The sequence below is a fragment of the Triturus cristatus genome, chromosome 5_2 (genome assembly GCF_964204655.1).
Source record: "Triturus cristatus chromosome 5_2, aTriCri1.1, whole genome shotgun sequence".
NCBI classification, from domain to species: Eukaryota; Metazoa; Chordata; class Amphibia; order Caudata; family Salamandridae; genus Triturus; species Triturus cristatus.
The window spans coordinates 576,936,043-576,954,944 of record NC_140588.1 but is presented as its reverse complement, the minus strand read 5'-3'; the positions used below and the strand labels follow the sequence as shown (position 1 = coordinate 576,954,944).

The 18,902-nt window shown below is 53.4% G+C and overlaps 20 non-coding genes across 20 annotated transcripts; 13 read left to right on the top strand and 7 right to left on the bottom strand.

The window, feature by feature from the left end:
* Nucleotides 1–1,717: 1,717 nt before the first annotated feature.
* TRNAL-UAA (transfer RNA leucine (anticodon UAA)) lies at nucleotides 1,718–1,800 on the bottom strand. Its single transcript has one exon. It is a non-coding gene; the product is annotated as a tRNA-Leu (tRNA).
* Nucleotides 1,801–2,043: 243 nt separating this feature from the next.
* Nucleotides 2,044–2,115, top strand: TRNAE-UUC (transfer RNA glutamic acid (anticodon UUC)). The gene has a single exon. It is a non-coding gene; the product is annotated as a tRNA-Glu (tRNA).
* Nucleotides 2,116–2,744: 629 nt separating this feature from the next.
* On the top strand, nucleotides 2,745–2,816 carry TRNAE-CUC (transfer RNA glutamic acid (anticodon CUC)). Its single transcript has one exon. It is a non-coding gene; the product is annotated as a tRNA-Glu (tRNA).
* A 1,132-nt stretch (nucleotides 2,817–3,948) lies between these two features.
* Nucleotides 3,949–4,031, bottom strand: TRNAL-UAA (transfer RNA leucine (anticodon UAA)). Its single transcript has one exon. It is a non-coding gene; the product is annotated as a tRNA-Leu (tRNA).
* A 243-nt stretch (nucleotides 4,032–4,274) lies between these two features.
* Nucleotides 4,275–4,346, top strand: TRNAE-UUC (transfer RNA glutamic acid (anticodon UUC)). The gene has a single exon. It is a non-coding gene; the product is annotated as a tRNA-Glu (tRNA).
* A 1,822-nt stretch (nucleotides 4,347–6,168) lies between these two features.
* TRNAL-UAA (transfer RNA leucine (anticodon UAA)) lies at nucleotides 6,169–6,251 on the bottom strand. The gene has a single exon. It is a non-coding gene; the product is annotated as a tRNA-Leu (tRNA).
* A 243-nt stretch (nucleotides 6,252–6,494) lies between these two features.
* On the top strand, nucleotides 6,495–6,566 carry TRNAE-UUC (transfer RNA glutamic acid (anticodon UUC)). The gene has a single exon. It is a non-coding gene; the product is annotated as a tRNA-Glu (tRNA).
* Nucleotides 6,567–7,195: 629 nt separating this feature from the next.
* Nucleotides 7,196–7,267, top strand: TRNAE-CUC (transfer RNA glutamic acid (anticodon CUC)). The gene has a single exon. It is a non-coding gene; the product is annotated as a tRNA-Glu (tRNA).
* A 1,132-nt stretch (nucleotides 7,268–8,399) lies between these two features.
* TRNAL-UAA (transfer RNA leucine (anticodon UAA)) lies at nucleotides 8,400–8,482 on the bottom strand. The gene has a single exon. It is a non-coding gene; the product is annotated as a tRNA-Leu (tRNA).
* Nucleotides 8,483–8,725: 243 nt separating this feature from the next.
* Nucleotides 8,726–8,797, top strand: TRNAE-UUC (transfer RNA glutamic acid (anticodon UUC)). The gene has a single exon. It is a non-coding gene; the product is annotated as a tRNA-Glu (tRNA).
* Nucleotides 8,798–10,951: 2,154 nt separating this feature from the next.
* On the top strand, nucleotides 10,952–11,023 carry TRNAE-UUC (transfer RNA glutamic acid (anticodon UUC)). Its single transcript has one exon. It is a non-coding gene; the product is annotated as a tRNA-Glu (tRNA).
* Nucleotides 11,024–11,653: 630 nt separating this feature from the next.
* Nucleotides 11,654–11,725, top strand: TRNAE-CUC (transfer RNA glutamic acid (anticodon CUC)). The gene has a single exon. It is a non-coding gene; the product is annotated as a tRNA-Glu (tRNA).
* Nucleotides 11,726–12,851: 1,126 nt separating this feature from the next.
* Nucleotides 12,852–12,934, bottom strand: TRNAL-UAA (transfer RNA leucine (anticodon UAA)). Its single transcript has one exon. It is a non-coding gene; the product is annotated as a tRNA-Leu (tRNA).
* A 243-nt stretch (nucleotides 12,935–13,177) lies between these two features.
* On the top strand, nucleotides 13,178–13,249 carry TRNAE-UUC (transfer RNA glutamic acid (anticodon UUC)). Its single transcript has one exon. It is a non-coding gene; the product is annotated as a tRNA-Glu (tRNA).
* Nucleotides 13,250–13,879: 630 nt separating this feature from the next.
* Nucleotides 13,880–13,951, top strand: TRNAE-CUC (transfer RNA glutamic acid (anticodon CUC)). Its single transcript has one exon. It is a non-coding gene; the product is annotated as a tRNA-Glu (tRNA).
* A 1,120-nt stretch (nucleotides 13,952–15,071) lies between these two features.
* On the bottom strand, nucleotides 15,072–15,154 carry TRNAL-UAA (transfer RNA leucine (anticodon UAA)). Its single transcript has one exon. It is a non-coding gene; the product is annotated as a tRNA-Leu (tRNA).
* A 243-nt stretch (nucleotides 15,155–15,397) lies between these two features.
* Nucleotides 15,398–15,469, top strand: TRNAE-UUC (transfer RNA glutamic acid (anticodon UUC)). The gene has a single exon. It is a non-coding gene; the product is annotated as a tRNA-Glu (tRNA).
* A 1,822-nt stretch (nucleotides 15,470–17,291) lies between these two features.
* On the bottom strand, nucleotides 17,292–17,374 carry TRNAL-UAA (transfer RNA leucine (anticodon UAA)). The gene has a single exon. It is a non-coding gene; the product is annotated as a tRNA-Leu (tRNA).
* A 243-nt stretch (nucleotides 17,375–17,617) lies between these two features.
* On the top strand, nucleotides 17,618–17,689 carry TRNAE-UUC (transfer RNA glutamic acid (anticodon UUC)). The gene has a single exon. It is a non-coding gene; the product is annotated as a tRNA-Glu (tRNA).
* Nucleotides 17,690–18,318: 629 nt separating this feature from the next.
* TRNAE-CUC (transfer RNA glutamic acid (anticodon CUC)) lies at nucleotides 18,319–18,390 on the top strand. Its single transcript has one exon. It is a non-coding gene; the product is annotated as a tRNA-Glu (tRNA).
* Nucleotides 18,391–18,902: the final 512 nt, after the last annotated feature.

Below are 18,902 nucleotides of genomic sequence, written 5' to 3'. Positions count from 1 at the left end.
AGGGGCTGGGTCCCCTGTGTCCCAGGTTGCTTTGCTCCCATTGCCCTCAGCCACCTTCATGCGCACGCAGTCCCCCACCCAGTCAGGTGCTCTATGTGGGCGTAAAGTGCAGTACCAGCTCATCAGAAAGGTAAATTGCTGGAAAACCCGGCTGCGATGTATACATCTACTTTGGAGCACTCTTCTCCCTTGCACTCTTGAATCGGTCATTCGCAATGTATTCTTCCAGCAAGCTGAATAACGAGGTAGGTGTGAGAAGGTGTACCAGCTGTCTTTGAGCTATCAGCGGCCACTAGGTGTCCCTCTTGTGATTTCCCGGGGATCCCGATTGTACAGGAATTCGTCGGTTCAGTAGCACGGGGGAGGGGATGGCCTGTGCTTGGAAGTGACAAACAGTCTGGTGGAATCATGAGTGTTTTTTCAAGTTCTGATTCATATTCGCTGTAGAATAAAATATGCTTTCAGCCCCCATGAGCTTTGTCACTAGGAGAGCAGTGTAGGAACTTTTGCTGTATGGCTGTGGGTTACCTGGTGGTCTAGTGGTTAGGATTCGGCGCTCTCACCGCCGCGGCCCGGGTTCGATTCCCGGTCAGGGAACAGTCCTTCTTCTGCCCTTGAATGCTTTTCCTTCCCGCAGGTCAGGGCTTCTCAAAATGAATTTGCTTTTCTGACAAACAGTTTGCCTAGCATCCCGCAATCTGGCTCCTAATTTGATTTTCGCAAGGTTCCCTTTGAGTTGCTTTCCTCGGCGGGAGGAAAATCTCTTGTGCAAGGCTCTTGAGGAAGTGAGATTCTGTATTCCGAGGTGCGCTTCTTTTCGTAGGCTTCTGACCACATGGTGTGCGGCAGGAAGTCATCTTTGACAGGGCCGCAGGCTTTGTCTCCAAATGGCATCCCGGACCCACTGCAACCCACCTTTTTGCTGAAACGGAAGTCTGGTTCAGGGTAAGAAAAAGCTGAGCTGCACGTACCGAAAGCAGCAGAGCCCAGCGGCGGAGAGGGTGTGGCCAGGGCTGTCTGATTTGCATAGTGACCAGTGGCATCTTGGGAATGTACAGGCTTTGGAGCCTAACGGGTGCTGCAGGGGTCTGCCTGGCCGGAGAAATGCCTGTCTGGCGCTCCCCTCAGGACACACGTGTCTTCCGTTCGAGCATGGAGGGTGAGGGACATGGGTCACCCTCATATACAGGGGTGTGGGCATGGGCAGGATGGGGCGTGGGGGACCCGTCAGGGCATTGCCCGTTTGGAAGCCCGTTCGGAAGGCAAGAGGAGGCGGAGGCGGGAATCTCTGCTCAATTTTTTCCCGAGGCCTGGGGACAAGCCTTTGCACATTTGATCCAGCCGGGCCTGCATCAGCAGATCCTGCTCCGATGGCAAGGGAGAGCCTGCAGGTGTAAATCAAAGAAAGGGGAGAAATCCGCAAGAGGCGGGTTAACAAATTCCAGTGGCAGGCCCATGTTCCCCAGGAAGCAAGTACTTCCTCCTGCTCCCTTCAGTGGGAAAAGACATAGGAGGTGTATTTCTCTAAGCAGGGGCTCTGCGTAGGTGGCACTGCATTGCTTTGGCAAACATCCATGCTAAGTGCAGAGTAGCAGCAGACCCCACAGCTGAGACGTGAATTGGGACTGTTAAGGAAGGGCACTGGGAGGGTGAGGAGGGCAGAGGAAAATGCTTTACAAAAGCATCTGCAAGTTCCTACACACCCGCTGAAAACCCATACCAGGGATGGGGCTCGAACCCATGCGGACAACTGTCCATTGGATCTTAAGTCCAACGCCTTAACCACTCGGCCACCCTGGTGAGACCCTAGGTCCTGCCTTACTCAGCTCCCTTTTCATGCTGGCTGCTCCAGCGCAGGCTGTCCAGCAAGAGGTGATTGCAGAGTAAAAAGGCTTTTGCAGGAGGATAAAGGTAATTGCTTATGACAAACACACTGTGTGACACCTAACTTTTCCCCACTCGTACTTTATGGGCAATCTATACAGTGGAGTTAGCTTAGTCACAATAAGGAAGTGAGCAAGGCAGGCTCACAAGAGCATCTCCTCCCTGGTGGTCTAGTGGCTAGGATTCGGCGCTTTCACCGCCGCGGCCCGGGTTCGATTCCCGGTCAGGGAAGATCCCTCTAAGACGTAGACGTGCGTAATTTGTCCACGCAGCTCAGCTTTTTTTAATCGAAGGTCCTTAAAAAGGCACCCGACCTATAGACGAAAGCAGAGGAAAGGGGCTGGGTCCCCTGTGTCCCAGGTTGCTTTGCTCCCATTGCCCTCAGCCACCTTCATGCGCACGCAGTCCCCCACTCAGTCAGGTGCTCTATGTGGGCGTAAAGTGCAGTACCAGCTCATCAGAAAGGTAAATTGCTGGAAAACCCGGCTGCGATGTATACATCTACTTTGGAGCACTCTTCTCCCTTGCACTCTTGAATCGGTCATTCGCAATGTATTCTTCCAGCAAGCTGAATAACGAGGTAGGTGTGAGAAGGTGTACCAGCTGTCTTTGAGCTATCAGCGGCCACTAGGTGTCCCTCTTGTGATTTCCCGGGGATCCCGATTGTACAGGAATTCGTCGGTTCAGTAGCACGGGGGAGGGGATGGCCTGTGCTTGGAAGTGACAAACAGTCTGGTGGAATCATGAGTGTTTTTTCAAGTTCTGATTCATATTCGCTGTAGAATAAAATATGCTTTCAGCCCCCATGAGCTTTGTCACTAGGAGAGCAGTGTAGGAACTTTTGCTGTATGGCTGTGGGTTCCCTGGTGGTCTAGTGGTTAGGATTCGGCGCTCTCACCGCCGCGGCCCGGGTTCGATTCCCGGTCAGGGAACAGTCCTTCTTCTGCCCTTGAATGCTTTTCCTTCCCGCAGGTCAGGGCTTCTCAAAATGAATTTGCTTTTCTGACAAACAGTTTGCCTAGCATCCCGCAATCTGGCTCCTAATTTGATTTTCGCAAGGTTCCCTTTGAGTTGCTTTCCTCGGCGGGAGGAAAATCTCTTGTGCAAGGCTCTTGAGGAAGTGAGATTCTGTATTCCGAGGTGCGCTTCTTTTCGTAGGCTTCTGACCACATGGTGTGCGGCAGGAAGTCATCTTTGACAGGGCCGCAGGCTTTGTCTCCAAATGGCATCCCGGACCCACTGCAACCCACCTTTTTGCTGAAACGGAAGTCTGGTTCAGGGTAAGAAAAAGCTGAGCTGCACGTACCGAAAGCAGCAGAGCCCAGCGGCGGAGAGGGTGTGGCCAGGGCTGTCTGATTTGCATAGTGACCAGTGGCATCTTGGGAATGTACAGGCTTTGGAGCCTAACGGGTGCTGCAGGGGTCTGCCTGGCCGGAGAAATGCCTGTCTGGCGCTCCCCTCAGGACACACGTGTCTTCCGTTCGAGCATGGAGGGTGAGGGACATGGGTCACCCTCATATACAGGGGTGTGGGCATGGGCAGGATGGGGCGTGGGGGACCCGTCAGGGCATTGCCCGTTTGGAAGCCCGTTCGGAAGGCAAGAGGAGGCGGAGGCGGAGGCGGAGGCGGGAATCTCTGCTCAATTTTTTCCCGAGGCCTGGGGACAAGCCTTTGCACATTTGATCCAGCCGGGCCTGCATCAGCAGATCCTGCTCCGATGGCAAGGGAGAGCCTGCAGGTGTAAATCAAAGAAAGGGGAGAAATCCGCAAGAGGCGGGTTAACAAATTCCAGTGGCAGGCCCATGTTCCCCAGGAAGCAAGTACTTCCTCCTGCTCCCTTCAGTGGGAAAAGACATAGGAGGTGTATTTCTCTAAGCAGGGGCTCTGCGTAGGTGGCACTGCATTGCTTTGGGAAGCATCCATGCTAAGTGCAGAGTAGCAGCAGACCCCACAGCTGAGACGTGAATTGGGACTGTTAAGGAAGGGCACTGGGAGGGTGAGGAGGGCAGAGGAAAATGCTTTAAAAAAGCATCTGCAAGTTCCTACACACCCGCTGAAAACCCATACCAGGGATGGGGCTCGAACCCATGCGGACAACTGTCCATTGGATCTTAAGTCCAACGCCTTAACCACTCGGCCACCCTGGTGAGACCCTAGGCCCTGCCTTACTCAGCTCCCTTTTCATGCTGGCTGCTCCAGCGCAGGCTGTCCAGCAAGAGGTGATTGCAGAGTAAAAAGGCTTTTGCAGGAGGATAAAGGTAATTGCTTATGACAAACACACTGTGTGACACCTAACTTTTCCCCACTCGTACTTTATGGGCAATCTATACAGTGGAGTTAGCTTAGTCACAATAAGGAAGTGAGCAAGGCAGGCTCACAAGAGCATCTCCTCCCTGGTGGTCTAGTGGCTAGGATTCGGCGCTTTCACCGCCGCGGCCCGGGTTCGATTCCCGGTCAGGGAAGATCCCTCTAAGACGTAGACGTGTGTAATTTGTCCACGCAGCTCAGCTTTTTTTAATCGAAGGTCCTTAAAAAGGCACCCCGACCTATAGACGAAAGCAGAGGAAAGGGGCTGGGTCCCCTGTGTCCCAGGTTGCTTTGCTCCCATTGCCCTCAGCCACCTTCATGCGCACGCAGTCCCCCACCCAGTCAGGTGCTCTATGTGGGCGTAAAGTGCAGTACCAGCTCATCAGAAAGGTAAATTGCTGGAAAACCCGGCTGCGATGTATACATCTACTTTGGAGCACTCTTCTCCCTTGCACTCTTGAATCGGTCATTCGCAATGTATTCTTCCAGCAAGCTGAATAACGAGGTAGGTGTGAGAAGGTGTACCAGCTGTCTTTGAGCTATCAGCGGCCACTAGGTGTCCCTCTTGTGATTTCCCGGGGATCCCGATTGTACAGGAATTCGTCGGTTCAGTAGCACGGGGGAGGGGATGGCCTGTGCTTGGAAGTGACAAACAGTCTGGTGGAATCATGAGTGTTTTTTCAAGTTCTGATTCATATTCGCTGTAGAATAAAATATGCTTTCAGCCCCCATGAGCTTTGTCACTAGGAGAGCAGTGTAGGAACTTTTGCTGTATGGCTGTGGGTTACCTGGTGGTCTAGTGGTTAGGATTCGGCGCTCTCACCGCCGCGGCCCGGGTTCGATTCCCGGTCAGGGAACAGTCCTTCTTCTGCCCTTGAATGCTTTTCCTTCCCGCAGGTCAGGGCTTCTCAAAATGAATTTGCTTTTCTGACAAACAGTTTGCCTAGCATCCCGCAATCTGGCTCCTAATTTGATTTTCGCAAGGTTCCCTTTGAGTTGCTTTCCTCGGCGGGAGGAAAATCTCTTGTGCAAGGCTCTTGAGGAAGTGAGATTCTGTATTCCGAGGTGCGCTTCTTTTCGTAGGCTTCTGACCACATGGTGTGCGGCAGGAAGTCATCTTTGACAGGGCCGCAGGCTTTGTCTCCAAATGGCATCCCGGACCCACTGCAACCCACCTTTTTGCTGAAACGGAAGTCTGGTTCAGGGTAAGAAAAAGCTGAGCTGCACGTACCGAAAGCAGCAGAGCCCAGCGGCGGAGAGGGTGTGGCCAGGGCTGTCTGATTTGCATAGTGACCAGTGGCATCTTGGGAATGTACAGGCTTTGGAGCCTAACGGGTGCTGCAGGGGTCTGCCTGGCCGGAGAAATGCCTGTCTGGCGCTCCCCTCAGGACACACGTGTCTTCCGTTCGAGCATGGAGGGTGAGGGACATGGGTCACCCTCATATACAGGGGTGTGGGCATGGGCAGGATGGGGCGTGGGGGACCCGTCAGGGCATTGCCCGTTTGGAAGCCCGTTCGGAAGGCAAGAGGAGGCGGAGGCGGGAATCTCTGCTCAATTTTTTCCCGAGGCCTGGGGACAAGCCTTTGCACATTTGATCCAGCCGGGCCTGCATCAGCAGATCCTGCTCCGATGGCAAGGGAGAGCCTGCAGGTGTAAATCAAAGAAAGGGGAGAAATCCGCAAGAGGCGGGTTAACAAATTCCAGTGGCAGGCCCATGTTCCCCAGGAAGCAAGTACTTCCTCCTGCTCCCTTCAGTGGGAAAAGACATAGGAGGTGTATTTCTCTAAGCAGGGGCTCTGCGTAGGTGGCACTGCATTGCTTTGGCAAACATCCATGCTAAGTGCAGAGTAGCAGCAGACCCCACAGCTGAGACGTGAATTGGGACTGTTAAGGAAGGGCACTGGGAGGGTGAGGAGGGCAGAGGAAAATGCTTTACAAAAGCATCTGCAAGTTCCTACACACCCGCTGAAAACCCATACCAGGGATGGGGCTCGAACCCATGCGGACAACTGTCCATTGGATCTTAAGTCCAACGCCTTAACCACTCGGCCACCCTGGTGAGACCCTAGGTCCTGCCTTACTCAGCTCCCTTTTCATGCTGGCTGCTCCAGCGCAGGCTGTCCAGCAAGAGGTGATTGCAGAGTAAAAAGGCTTTTGCAGGAGGATAAAGGTAATTGCTTATGACAAACACACTGTGTGACACCTAACTTTTCCCCACTCGTACTTTATGGGCAATCTATACAGTGGAGTTAGCTTAGTCACAATAAGGAAGTGAGCAAGGCAGGCTCACAAGAGCATCTCCTCCCTGGTGGTCTAGTGGCTAGGATTCGGCGCTTTCACCGCCGCGGCCCGGGTTCGATTCCCGGTCAGGGAAGATCCCTCTAAGACGTAGACGTGCGTAATTTGTCCACGCAGCTCAGCTTTTTTTAATCGAAGGTCCTTAAAAAGGCACCCGACCTATAGACGAAAGCAGAGGAAAGGGGCTGGGTCCCCTGTGTCCCAGGTTGCTTTGCTCCCATTGCCCTCAGCCACCTTCATGCGCACGCAGTCCCCCACTCAGTCAGGTGCTCTATGTGGGCGTAAAGTGCAGTACCAGCTCATCAGAAAGGTAAATTGCTGGAAAACCCGGCTGCGATGTATACATCTACTTTGGAGCACTCTTCTCCCTTGCACTCTTGAATCGGTCATTCGCAATGTATTCTTCCAGCAAGCTGAATAACGAGGTAGGTGTGAGAAGGTGTACCAGCTGTCTTTGAGCTATCAGCGGCCACTAGGTGTCCCTCTTGTGATTTCCCGGGGATCCCGATTGTACAGGAATTCGTCGGTTCAGTAGCACGGGGGAGGGGATGGCCTGTGCTTGGAAGTGACAAACAGTCTGGTGGAATCATGAGTGTTTTTTCAAGTTCTGATTCATATTCGCTGTAGAATAAAATATGCTTTCAGCCCCCATGAGCTTTGTCACTAGGAGAGCAGTGTAGGAACTTTTGCTGTATGGCTGTGGGTTCCCTGGTGGTCTAGTGGTTAGGATTCGGCGCTCTCACCGCCGCGGCCCGGGTTCGATTCCCGGTCAGGGAACAGTCCTTCTTCTGCCCTTGAATGCTTTTCCTTCCCGCAGGTCAGGGCTTCTCAAAATGAATTTGCTTTTCTGACAAACAGTTTGCCTAGCATCCCGCAATCTGGCTCCTAATTTGATTTTCGCAAGGTTCCCTTTGAGTTGCTTTCCTCGGCGGGAGGAAAATCTCTTGTGCAAGGCTCTTGAGGAAGTGAGATTCTGTATTCCGAGGTGCGCTTCTTTTCGTAGGCTTCTGACCACATGGTGTGCGGCAGGAAGTCATCTTTGACAGGGCCGCAGGCTTTGTCTCCAAATGGCATCCCGGACCCACTGCAACCCACCTTTTTGCTGAAACGGAAGTCTGGTTCAGGGTAAGAAAAAGCTGAGCTGCACGTACCGAAAGCAGCAGAGCCCAGCGGCGGAGAGGGTGTGGCCAGGGCTGTCTGATTTGCATAGTGACCAGTGGCATCTTGGGAATGTACAGGCTTTGGAGCCTAACGGGTGCTGCAGGGGTCTGCCTGGCCGGAGAAATGCCTGTCTGGCGCTCCCCTCAGGACACACGTGTCTTCCGTTCGAGCATGGAGGGTGAGGGACATGGGTCACCCTCATATACAGGGGTGTGGGCATGGGCAGGATGGGGCGTGGGGGACCCGTCAGGGCATTGCCCGTTTGGAAGCCCGTTCGGAAGGCAAGAGGAGGCGGAGGCGGAGGCGGAGGCGGGAATCTCTGCTCAATTTTTTCCCGAGGCCTGGGGACAAGCCTTTGCACATTTGATCCAGCCGGGCCTGCATCAGCAGATCCTGCTCCGATGGCAAGGGAGAGCCTGCAGGTGTAAATCAAAGAAAGGGGAGAAATCCGCAAGAGGCGGGTTAACAAATTCCAGTGGCAGGCCCATGTTCCCCAGGAAGCAAGTACTTCCTCCTGCTCCCTTCAGTGGGAAAAGACATAGGAGGTGTATTTCTCTAAGCAGGGGCTCTGCGTAGGTGGCACTGCATTGCTTTGGGAAGCATCCATGCTAAGTGCAGAGTAGCAGCAGACCCCACAGCTGAGACGTGAATTGGGACTGTTAAGGAAGGGCACTGGGAGGGTGAGGAGGGCAGAGGAAAATGCTTTAAAAAAGCATCTGCAAGTTCCTACACACCCGCTGAAAACCCATACCAGGGATGGGGCTCGAACCCATGCGGACAACTGTCCATTGGATCTTAAGTCCAACGCCTTAACCACTCGGCCACCCTGGTGAGACCCTAGGCCCTGCCTTACTCAGCTCCCTTTTCATGCTGGCTGCTCCAGCGCAGGCTGTCCAGCAAGAGGTGATTGCAGAGTAAAAAGGCTTTTGCAGGAGGATAAAGGTAATTGCTTATGACAAACACACTGTGTGACACCTAACTTTTCCCCACTCGTACTTTATGGGCAATCTATACAGTGGAGTTAGCTTAGTCACAATAAGGAAGTGAGCAAGGCAGGCTCACAAGAGCATCTCCTCCCTGGTGGTCTAGTGGCTAGGATTCGGCGCTTTCACCGCCGCGGCCCGGGTTCGATTCCCGGTCAGGGAAGATCCCTCTAAGACGTAGACGTGTGTAATTTGTCCACGCAGCTCAGCTTTTTTTAATCGAAGGTCCTTAAAAAGGCACCCCGACCTATAGACGAAAGCAGAGGAAAGGGGCTGGGTCCCCTGTGTCCCAGGTTGCTTTGCTCCCATTGCCCTCAGCCACCTTCATGCGCACGCAGTCCCCCACCCAGTCAGGTGCTCTATGTGGGCGTAAAGTGCAGTACCAGCTCATCAGAAAGGTAAATTGCTGGAAAACCCGGCTGCGATGTATACATCTACTTTGGAGCACTCTTCTCCCTTGCACTCTTGAATCGGTCATTCGCAATGTATTCTTCCAGCAAGCTGAATAACGAGGTAGGTGTGAGAAGGTGTACCAGCTGTCTTTGAGCTATCAGCGGCCACTAGGTGTCCCTCTTGTGATTTCCCGGGGATCCCGATTGTACAGGAATTCGTCGGTTCAGTAGCACGGGGGAGGGGATGGCCTGTGCTTGGAAGTGACAAACAGTCTGGTGGAATCATGAGTGTTTTTTCAAGTTCTGATTCATATTCGCTGTAGAATAAAATATGCTTTCAGCCCCCATGAGCTTTGTCACTAGGAGAGCAGTGTAGGAACTTTTGCTGTATGGCTGTGGGTTACCTGGTGGTCTAGTGGTTAGGATTCGGCGCTCTCACCGCCGCGGCCCGGGTTCGATTCCCGGTCAGGGAACAGTCCTTCTTCTGCCCTTGAATGCTTTTCCTTCCCGCAGGTCAGGGCTTCTCAAAATGAATTTGCTTTTCTGACAAACAGTTTGCCTAGCATCCCGCAATCTGGCTCCTAATTTGATTTTCGCAAGGTTCCCTTTGAGTTGCTTTCCTCGGCGGGAGGAAAATCTCTTGTGCAAGGCTCTTGAGGAAGTGAGATTCTGTATTCCGAGGTGCGCTTCTTTTCGTAGGCTTCTGACCACATGGTGTGCGGCAGGAAGTCATCTTTGACAGGGCCGCAGGCTTTGTCTCCAAATGGCATCCCGGACCCACTGCAACCCACCTTTTTGCTGAAACGGAAGTCTGGTTCAGGGTAAGAAAAAGCTGAGCTGCACGTACCGAAAGCAGCAGAGCCCAGCGGCGGAGAGGGTGTGGCCAGGGCTGTCTGATTTGCATAGTGACCAGTGGCATCTTGGGAATGTACAGGCTTTGGAGCCTAACGGGTGCTGCAGGGGTCTGCCTGGCCGGAGAAATGCCTGTCTGGCGCTCCCCTCAGGACACACGTGTCTTCCGTTCGAGCATGGAGGGTGAGGGACATGGGTCACCCTCATATACAGGGGTGTGGGCATGGGCAGGATGGGGCGTGGGGGACCCGTCAGGGCATTGCCCGTTTGGAAGCCCGTTCGGAAGGCAAGAGGAGGCGGAGGCGGAGGCGGGAATCTCTGCTCAATTTTTTCCCGAGGCCTGGGGACAAGCCTTTGCACATTTGATCCAGCCGGGCCTGCATCAGCAGATCCTGCTCCGATGGCAAGGGAGAGCCTGCAGGTGTAAATCAAAGAAAGGGGAGAAATCCGCAAGAGGCGGGTTAACAAATTCCAGTGGCAGGCCCATGTTCCCCAGGAAGCAAGTACTTCCTCCTGCTCCCTTCAGTGGGAAAAGACATAGGAGGTGTATTTCTCTAAGCAGGGGCTCTGCATAGGTGGCACTGCATTGCTTTGGCAAACATCCATGCTAAGTGCAGAGTAGCAGCAGACCCCACAGCTGAGACGTGAATTGGGACTGTTAAGGAAGGGCACTGGGAGGGTGAGGAGGGCAGAGGAAAATGCTTTACAAAAGCATCTGCAAGTTCCTACACACCCGCTGAAAACCCATACCAGGGATGGGGCTCGAACTCATGCGGACAACTGTCCATTGGATCTTAAGTCCAACGCCTTAACCACTCGGCCACCCTGGTGAGACCCTAGGCCCTGCCTTACTCAGCTCCCTTTTCATGCTGGCTGCTCCAGCGCAGGCTGTCCAGCAAGAGGTGATTGCAGAGTAAAAAGGCTTTTGCAGGAGGATAAAGGTAATTGCTTATGACAAACACACTGTGTGACACCTAACTTTTCCCCACTCGTACTTTATGGGCAATCTATACAGTGGAGTTAGCTTAGTCACAATAAGGAAGTGAGCAAGGCAGGCTCACAAGAGCATCTCCTCCCTGGTGGTCTAGTGGCTAGGATTCGGCGCTTTCACCGCCGCGGCCCGGGTTCGATTCCCGGTCAGGGAAGATCCCTCTAAGACGTAGACGTGTGTAATTTGTCCACGCAGCTCAGCTTTTTTTAATCGAAGGTCCTTAAAAAGGCACCCCGACCTATAGACGAAAGCAGAGGAAAGGGGCTGGGTCCCCTGTGTCCCAGGTTGCTTTGCTCCCATTGCCCTCAGCCACCTTCATGCGCACGCAGTCCCCCACCCAGTCAGGTGCTCTATGTGGGCGTAAAGTGCAGTACCAGCTCATCAGAAAGGTAAATTGCTGGAAAACCCGGCTGCGATGTATACATCTACTTTGGAGCACTCTTCTCCCTTGCACTCTTGAATCGGTCATTCGCAATGTATTCTTCCAGCAAGCTGAATAACGAGGTAGGTGTGAGAAGGTGTACCAGCTGTCTTTGAGCTATCAGCGGCCACTAGGTGTCCCTCTTGTGATTTCCCGGGGATCCCGATTGTACAGGAATTCGTCGGTTCAGTAGCACGGGGGAGGGGATGGCCTGTGCTTGGAAGTGACAAACAGTCTGGTGGAATCATGAGTGTTTTTTCAAGTTCTGATTCATATTCGCTGTAGAATAAAATATGCTTTCAGCCCCCATGAGCTTTGTCACTAGGAGAGCAGTGTAGGAACTTTTGCTGTATGGCTGTGGGTTCCCTGGTGGTCTAGTGGTTAGGATTCGGCGCTCTCACCGCCGCGGCCCGGGTTCGATTCCCGGTCAGGGAACAGTCCTTCTTCTGCCCTTGAATGCTTTTCCTTCCCGCAGGTCAGGGCTTCTCAAAATGAATTTGCTTTTCTGACAAACAGTTTGCCTAGCATCCCGCAATCTGGCTCCTAATTTGATTTTCGCAAGGTTCCCTTTGAGTTGCTTTCCTCGGCGGGAGGAAAATCTCTTGTGCAAGGCTCTTGAGGAAGTGAGATTCTGTATTCCGAGGTGCGCTTCTTTTCGTAGGCTTCTGACCACATGGTGTGCGGCAGGAAGTCATCTTTGACAGGGCCGCAGGCTTTGTCTCCAAATGGCATCCCGGACCCACTGCAACCCACCTTTTTGCTGAAACGGAAGTCTGGTTCAGGGTAAGAAAAAGCTGAGCTGCACGTACCGAAAGCAGCAGAGCCCAGCGGCGGAGAGGGTGTGGCCAGGGCTGTCTGATTTGCATAGTGACCAGTGGCATCTTGGGAATGTACAGGCTTTGGAGCCTAACGGGTGCTGCAGGGGTCTGCCTGGCCGGAGAAATGCCTGTCTGGCGCTCCCCTCAGGACACACGTGTCTTCCGTTCGAGCATGGAGGGTGAGGGACATGGGTCACCCTCATATACAGGGGTGTGGGCATGGGCAGGATGGGGCGTGGGGGACCCGTCAGGGCATTGCCCGTTTGGAAGCCCGTTCGGAAGGCAAGAGGAGGCGGAGGCGGAGGCGGGAATCTCTGCTCAATTTTTTCCCGAGGCCTGGGGACAAGCCTTTGCACATTTGATCCAGCCGGGCCTGCATCAGCAGATCCTGCTCCGATGGCAAGGGAGAGCCTGCAGGTGTAAATCAAAGAAAGGGGAGAAATCCGCAAGAGGCGGGTTAACAAATTCCAGTGGCAGGCCCATGTTCCCCAGGAAGCAAGTACTTCCTCCTGCTCCCTTCAGTGGGAAAAGACATAGGAGGTGTATTTCTCTAAGCAGGGGCTCTGCGTAGGTGGCACTGCATTGCTTTGGGAAGCATCCATGCTAAGTGCAGAGTAGCAGCAGACCCCACAGCTGAGACGTGAATTGGGACTGTTAAGGAAGGGCACTGGGAGGGTGAGGAGGGCAGAGGAAAATGCTTTAAAAAAGCATCTGCAAGTTCCTACACACCCGCTGAAAACCCATACCAGGGATGGGGCTCGAACCCATGCGGACAACTGTCCATTGGATCTTAAGTCCAACGCCTTAACCACTCGGCCACCCTGGTGAGACCCTAGGTCCTGCCTTACTCAGCTCCCTTTTCATGCTGGCTGCTCCAGCGCAGGCTGTCCAGCAAGAGGTGATTGCAGAGTAAAAAGGCTTTTGCAGGAGGATAAAGGTAATTGCTTATGACAAACACACTGTGTGACACCTAACTTTTCCCCACTCGTACTTTATGGGCAATCTATACAGTGGAGTTAGCTTAGTCACAATAAGGAAGTGAGCAAGGCAGGCTCACAAGAGCATCTCCTCCCTGGTGGTCTAGTGGCTAGGATTCGGCGCTTTCACCGCCGCGGCCCGGGTTCGATTCCCGGTCAGGGAAGATCCCTCTAAGACGTAGACGTGCGTAATTTGTCCACGCAGCTCAGCTTTTTTTAATCGAAGGTCCTTAAAAAGGCACCCCGACCTATAGACGAAAGCAGAGGAAAGGGGCTGGGTCCCCTGTGTCCCAGGTTGCTTTGCTCCCATTGCCCTCAGCCACCTTCATGCGCACGCAGTCCCCCACCCAGTCAGGTGCTCTATGTGGGCGTAAAGTGCAGTACCAGCTCATCAGAAAGGTAAATTGCTGGAAAACCCGGCTGCGATGTATACATCTACTTTGGAGCACTCTTCTCCCTTGCACTCTTGAATCGGTCATTCGCAATGTATTCTTCCAGCAAGCTGAATAACGAGGTAGGTGTGAGAAGGTGTACCAGCTGTCTTTGAGCTATCAGCGGCCACTAGGTGTCCCTCTTGTGATTTCCCGGGGATCCCGATTGTACAGGAATTCGTCGGTTCAGTAGCACGGGGGAGGGGATGGCCTGTGCTTGGAAGTGACAAACAGTCTGGTGGAATCATGAGTGTTTTTTCAAGTTCTGATTCATATTCGCTGTAGAATAAAATATGCTTTCAGCCCCCATGAGCTTTGTCACTAGGAGAGCAGTGTAGGAACTTTTGCTGTATGGCTGTGGGTTCCCTGGTGGTCTAGTGGTTAGGATTCGGCGCTCTCACCGCCGCGGCCCGGGTTCGATTCCCGGTCAGGGAACAGTCCTTCTTCTGCCCTTGAATGCTTTTCCTTCCCGCAGGTCAGGGCTTCTCAAAATGAATTTGCTTTTCTGACAAACAGTTTGCCTAGCATCCCGCAATCTGGCTCCTAATTTGATTTTCGCAAGGTTCCCTTTGAGTTGCTTTCCTCGGCGGGAGGAAAATCTCTTGTGCAAGGCTCTTGAGGAAGTGAGATTCTGTATTCCGAGGTGCGCTTCTTTTCGTAGGCTTCTGACCACATGGTGTGCGGCAGGAAGTCATCTTTGACAGGGCCGCAGGCTTTGTCTCCAAATGGCATCCCGGACCCACTGCAACCCACCTTTTTGCTGAAACGGAAGTCTGGTTCAGGGTAAGAAAAAGCTGAGCTGCACGTACCGAAAGCAGCAGAGCCCAGCGGCGGAGAGGGTGTGGCCAGGGCTGTCTGATTTGCATAGTGACCAGTGGCATCTTGGGAATGTACAGGCTTTGGAGCCTAACGGGTGCTGCAGGGGTCTGCCTGGCCGGAGAAATGCCTGTCTGGCGCTCCCCTCAGGACACACGTGTCTTCCGTTCGAGCATGGAGGGTGAGGGACATGGGTCACCCTCATATACAGGGGTGTGGGCATGGGCAGGATGGGGCGTGGGGGACCCGTCAGGGCATTGCCCGTTTGGAAGCCTGTTCGGAAGGCAAGAGGAGGCGGAGGCGGGAATCTCTGCTCAATTTTTTCCCGAGGCCTGGGGACAAGCCTTTGCACATTTGATCCAGCCGGGCCTGCATCAGCAGATCCTGCTCCGATGGCAAGGGAGAGCCTGCAGGTGTAAATCAAAGAAAGGGGAGAAATCCGCAAGAGGCGGGTTAACAAATTCCAGTGGCAGGCCCATGTTCCCCAGGAAGCAAGTACTTCCTCCTGCTCCCTTCAGTGGGAAAAGACATAGGAGGTGTATTTCTCTAAGCAGGGGCTCTGCGTAGGTGGCACTGCATTGCTTTGGGAAGCATCCATGCTAAGTGCAGAGTAGCAGCAGACCCCACAGCTGAGACGTGAATTGGGACTGTTAAGGAAGGGCACTGGGAGGGTGAGGAGGGCAGAGGAAAATGCTTTAAAAAAGCATCTGCAAGTTCCTACACACCCGCTGAAAACCCATACCAGGGATGGGGCTCGAACCCATGCGGACAACTGTCCATTGGATCTTAAGTCCAACGCCTTAACCACTCGGCCACCCTGGTGAGACCCTAGGCCCTGCCTTACTCAGCTCCCTTTTCATGCTGGCTGCTCCAGCGCAGGCTGTCCAGCAAGAGGTGATTGCAGAGTAAAAAGGCTTTTGCAGGAGGATAAAGGTAATTGCTTATGACAAACACACTGTGTGACACCTAACTTTTCCCCACTCGTACTTTATGGGCAATCTATACAGTGGAGTTAGCTTAGTCACAATAAGGAAGTGAGCAAGGCAGGCTCACAAGAGCATCTCCTCCCTGGTGGTCTAGTGGCTAGGATTCGGCGCTTTCACCGCCGCGGCCCGGGTTCGATTCCCGGTCAGGGAAGATCCCTCTAAGACGTAGACGTGTGTAATTTGTCCACGCAGCTCAGCTTTTTTTAATCGAAGGTCCTTAAAAAGGCACCCCGACCTATAGACGAAAGCAGAGGAAAGGGGCTGGGTCCCCTGTGTCCCAGGTTGCTTTGCTCCCATTGCCCTCAGCCACCTTCATGCGCACGCAGTCCCCCACCCAGTCAGGTGCTCTATGTGGGCGTAAAGTGCAGTACCAGCTCATCAGAAAGGTAAATTGCTGGAAAACCCGGCTGCGATGTATACATCTACTTTGGAGCACTCTTCTCCCTTGCACTCTTGAATCGGTCATTCGCAATGTATTCTTCCAGCAAGCTGAATAACGAGGTAGGTGTGAGAAGGTGTACCAGCTGTCTTTGAGCTATCAGCGGCCACTAGGTGTCCCTCTTGTGATTTCCCGGGGATCCCGATTGTACAGGAATTCGTCGGTTCAGTAGCACGGGGGAGGGGATGGCCTGTGCTTGGAAGTGACAAACAGTCTGGTGGAATCATGAGTGTTTTTTCAAGTTCTGATTCATATTCGCTGTAGAATAAAATATGCTTTCAGCCCCCATGAGCTTTGTCACTAGGAGAGCAGTGTAGGAACTTTTGCTGTATGGCTGTGGGTTACCTGGTGGTCTAGTGGTTAGGATTCGGCGCTCTCACCGCCGCGGCCCGGGTTCGATTCCCGGTCAGGGAACAGTCCTTCTTCTGCCCTTGAATGCTTTTCCTTCCCGCAGGTCAGGGCTTCTCAAAATGAATTTGCTTTTCTGACAAACAGTTTGCCTAGCATCCCGCAATCTGGCTCCTAATTTGATTTTCGCAAGGTTCCCTTTGAGTTGCTTTCCTCGGCGGGAGGAAAATCTCTTGTGCAAGGCTCTTGAGGAAGTGAGATTCTGTATTCCGAGGTGCGCTTCTTTTCGTAGGCTTCTGACCACATGGTGTGCGGCAGGAAGTCATCTTTGACAGGGCCGCAGGCTTTGTCTCCAAATGGCATCCCGGACCCACTGCAACCCACCTTTTTGCTGAAACGGAAGTCTGGTTCAGGGTAAGAAAAAGCTGAGCTGCACGTACCGAAAGCAGCAGAGCCCAGCGGCGGAGAGGGTGTGGCCAGGGCTGTCTGATTTGCATAGTGACCAGTGGCATCTTGGGAATGTACAGGCTTTGGAGCCTAACGGGTGCTGCAGGGGTCTGCCTGGCCGGAGAAATGCCTGTCTGGCGCTCCCCTCAGGACACACGTGTCTTCCGTTCGAGCATGGAGGGTGAGGGACATGGGTCACCCTCATATACAGGGGTGTGGGCATGGGCAGGATGGGGCGTGGGGGACCCGTCAGGGCATTGCCCGTTTGGAAGCCCGTTCGGAAGGCAAGAGGAGGCGGAGGCGGGAATCTCTGCTCAATTTTTTCCCGAGGCCTGGGGACAAGCCTTTGCACATTTGATCCAGCCGGGCCTGCATCAGCAGATCCTGCTCCGATGGCAAGGGAGAGCCTGCAGGTGTAAATCAAAGAAAGGGGAGAAATCCGCAAGAGGCGGGTTAACAAATTCCAGTGGCAGGCCCATGTTCCCCAGGAAGCAAGTACTTCCTCCTGCTCCCTTCAGTGGGAAAAGACATAGGAGGTGTATTTCTCTAAGCAGGGGCTCTGCGTAGGTGGCACTGCATTGCTTTGGCAAACATCCATGCTAAGTGCAGAGTAGCAGCAGACCCCACAGCTGAGACGTGAATTGGGACTGTTAAGGAAGGGCACTGGGAGGGTGAGGAGGGCAGAGGAAAATGCTTTACAAAAGCATCTGCAAGTTCCTACACACCCGCTGAAAACCCATACCAGGGATGGGGCTCGAACCCATGCGGACAACTGTCCATTGGATCTTAAGTCCAACGCCTTAACCACTCGGCCACCCTGGTGAGACCCTAGGTCCTGCCTTACTCAGCTCCCTTTTCATGCTGGCTGCTCCAGCGCAGGCTGTCCAGCAAGAGGTGATTGCAGAGTAAAAAGGCTTTTGCAGGAGGATAAAGGTAATTGCTTATGACAAACACACTGTGTGACACCTAACTTTTCCCCACTCGTACTTTATGGGCAATCTATACAGTGGAGTTAGCTTAGTCACAATAAGGAAGTGAGCAAGGCAGGCTCACAAGAGCATCTCCTCCCTGGTGGTCTAGTGGCTAGGATTCGGCGCTTTCACCGCCGCGGCCCGGGTTCGATTCCCGGTCAGGGAAGATCCCTCTAAGACGTAGACGTGCGTAATTTGTCCACGCAGCTCAGCTTTTTTTAATCGAAGGTCCTTAAAAAGGCACCCGACCTATAGACGAAAGCAGAGGAAAGGGGCTGGGTCCCCTGTGTCCCAGGTTGCTTTGCTCCCATTGCCCTCAGCCACCTTCATGCGCACGCAGTCCCCCACTCAGTCAGGTGCTCTATGTGGGCGTAAAGTGCAGTACCAGCTCATCAGAAAGGTAAATTGCTGGAAAACCCGGCTGCGATGTATACATCTACTTTGGAGCACTCTTCTCCCTTGCACTCTTGAATCGGTCATTCGCAATGTATTCTTCCAGCAAGCTGAATAACGAGGTAGGTGTGAGAAGGTGTACCAGCTGTCTTTGAGCTATCAGCGGCCACTAGGTGTCCCTCTTGTGATTTCCCGGGGATCCCGATTGTACAGGAATTCGTCGGTTCAGTAGCACGGGGGAGGGGATGGCCTGTGCTTGGAAGTGACAAACAGTCTGGTGGAATCATGAGTGTTTTTTCAAGTTCTGATTCATATTCGCTGTAGAATAAAATATGCTTTCAGCCCCCATGAGCTTTGTCACTAGGAGAGCAGTGTAGGAACTTTTGCTGTATGGCTGTGGGTTCCCTGGTGGTCTAGTGGTTAGGATTCGGCGCTCTCACCGCCGCGGCCCGGGTTCGATTCCCGGTCAGGGAACAGTCCTTCTTCTGCCCTTGAATGCTTTTCCTTCCCGCAGGTCAGGGCTTCTCAAAATGAATTTGCTTTTCTGACAAACAGTTTGCCTAGCATCCCGCAATCTGGCTCCTAATTTGATTTTCGCAAGGTTCCCTTTGAGTTGCTTTCCTCGGCGGGAGGAAAATCTCTTGTGCAAGGCTCTTGAGGAAGTGAGATTCTGTATTCCGAGGTGCGCTTCTTTTCGTAGGCTTCTGACCACATGGTGTGCGGCAGGAAGTCATCTTTGACAGGGCCGCAGGCTTTGTCTCCAAATGGCATCCCGGACCCACTGCAACCCACCTTTTTGCTGAAACGGAAGTCTGGTTCAGGGTAAGAAAAAGCTGAGCTGCACGTACCGAAAGCAGCAGAGCCCAGCGGCGGAGAGGGTGTGGCCAGGGCTGTCTGATTTGCATAGTGACCAGTGGCATCTTGGGAATGTACAGGCTTTGGAGCCTAACGGGTGCTGCAGGGGTCTGCCTGGCCGGAGAAATGCC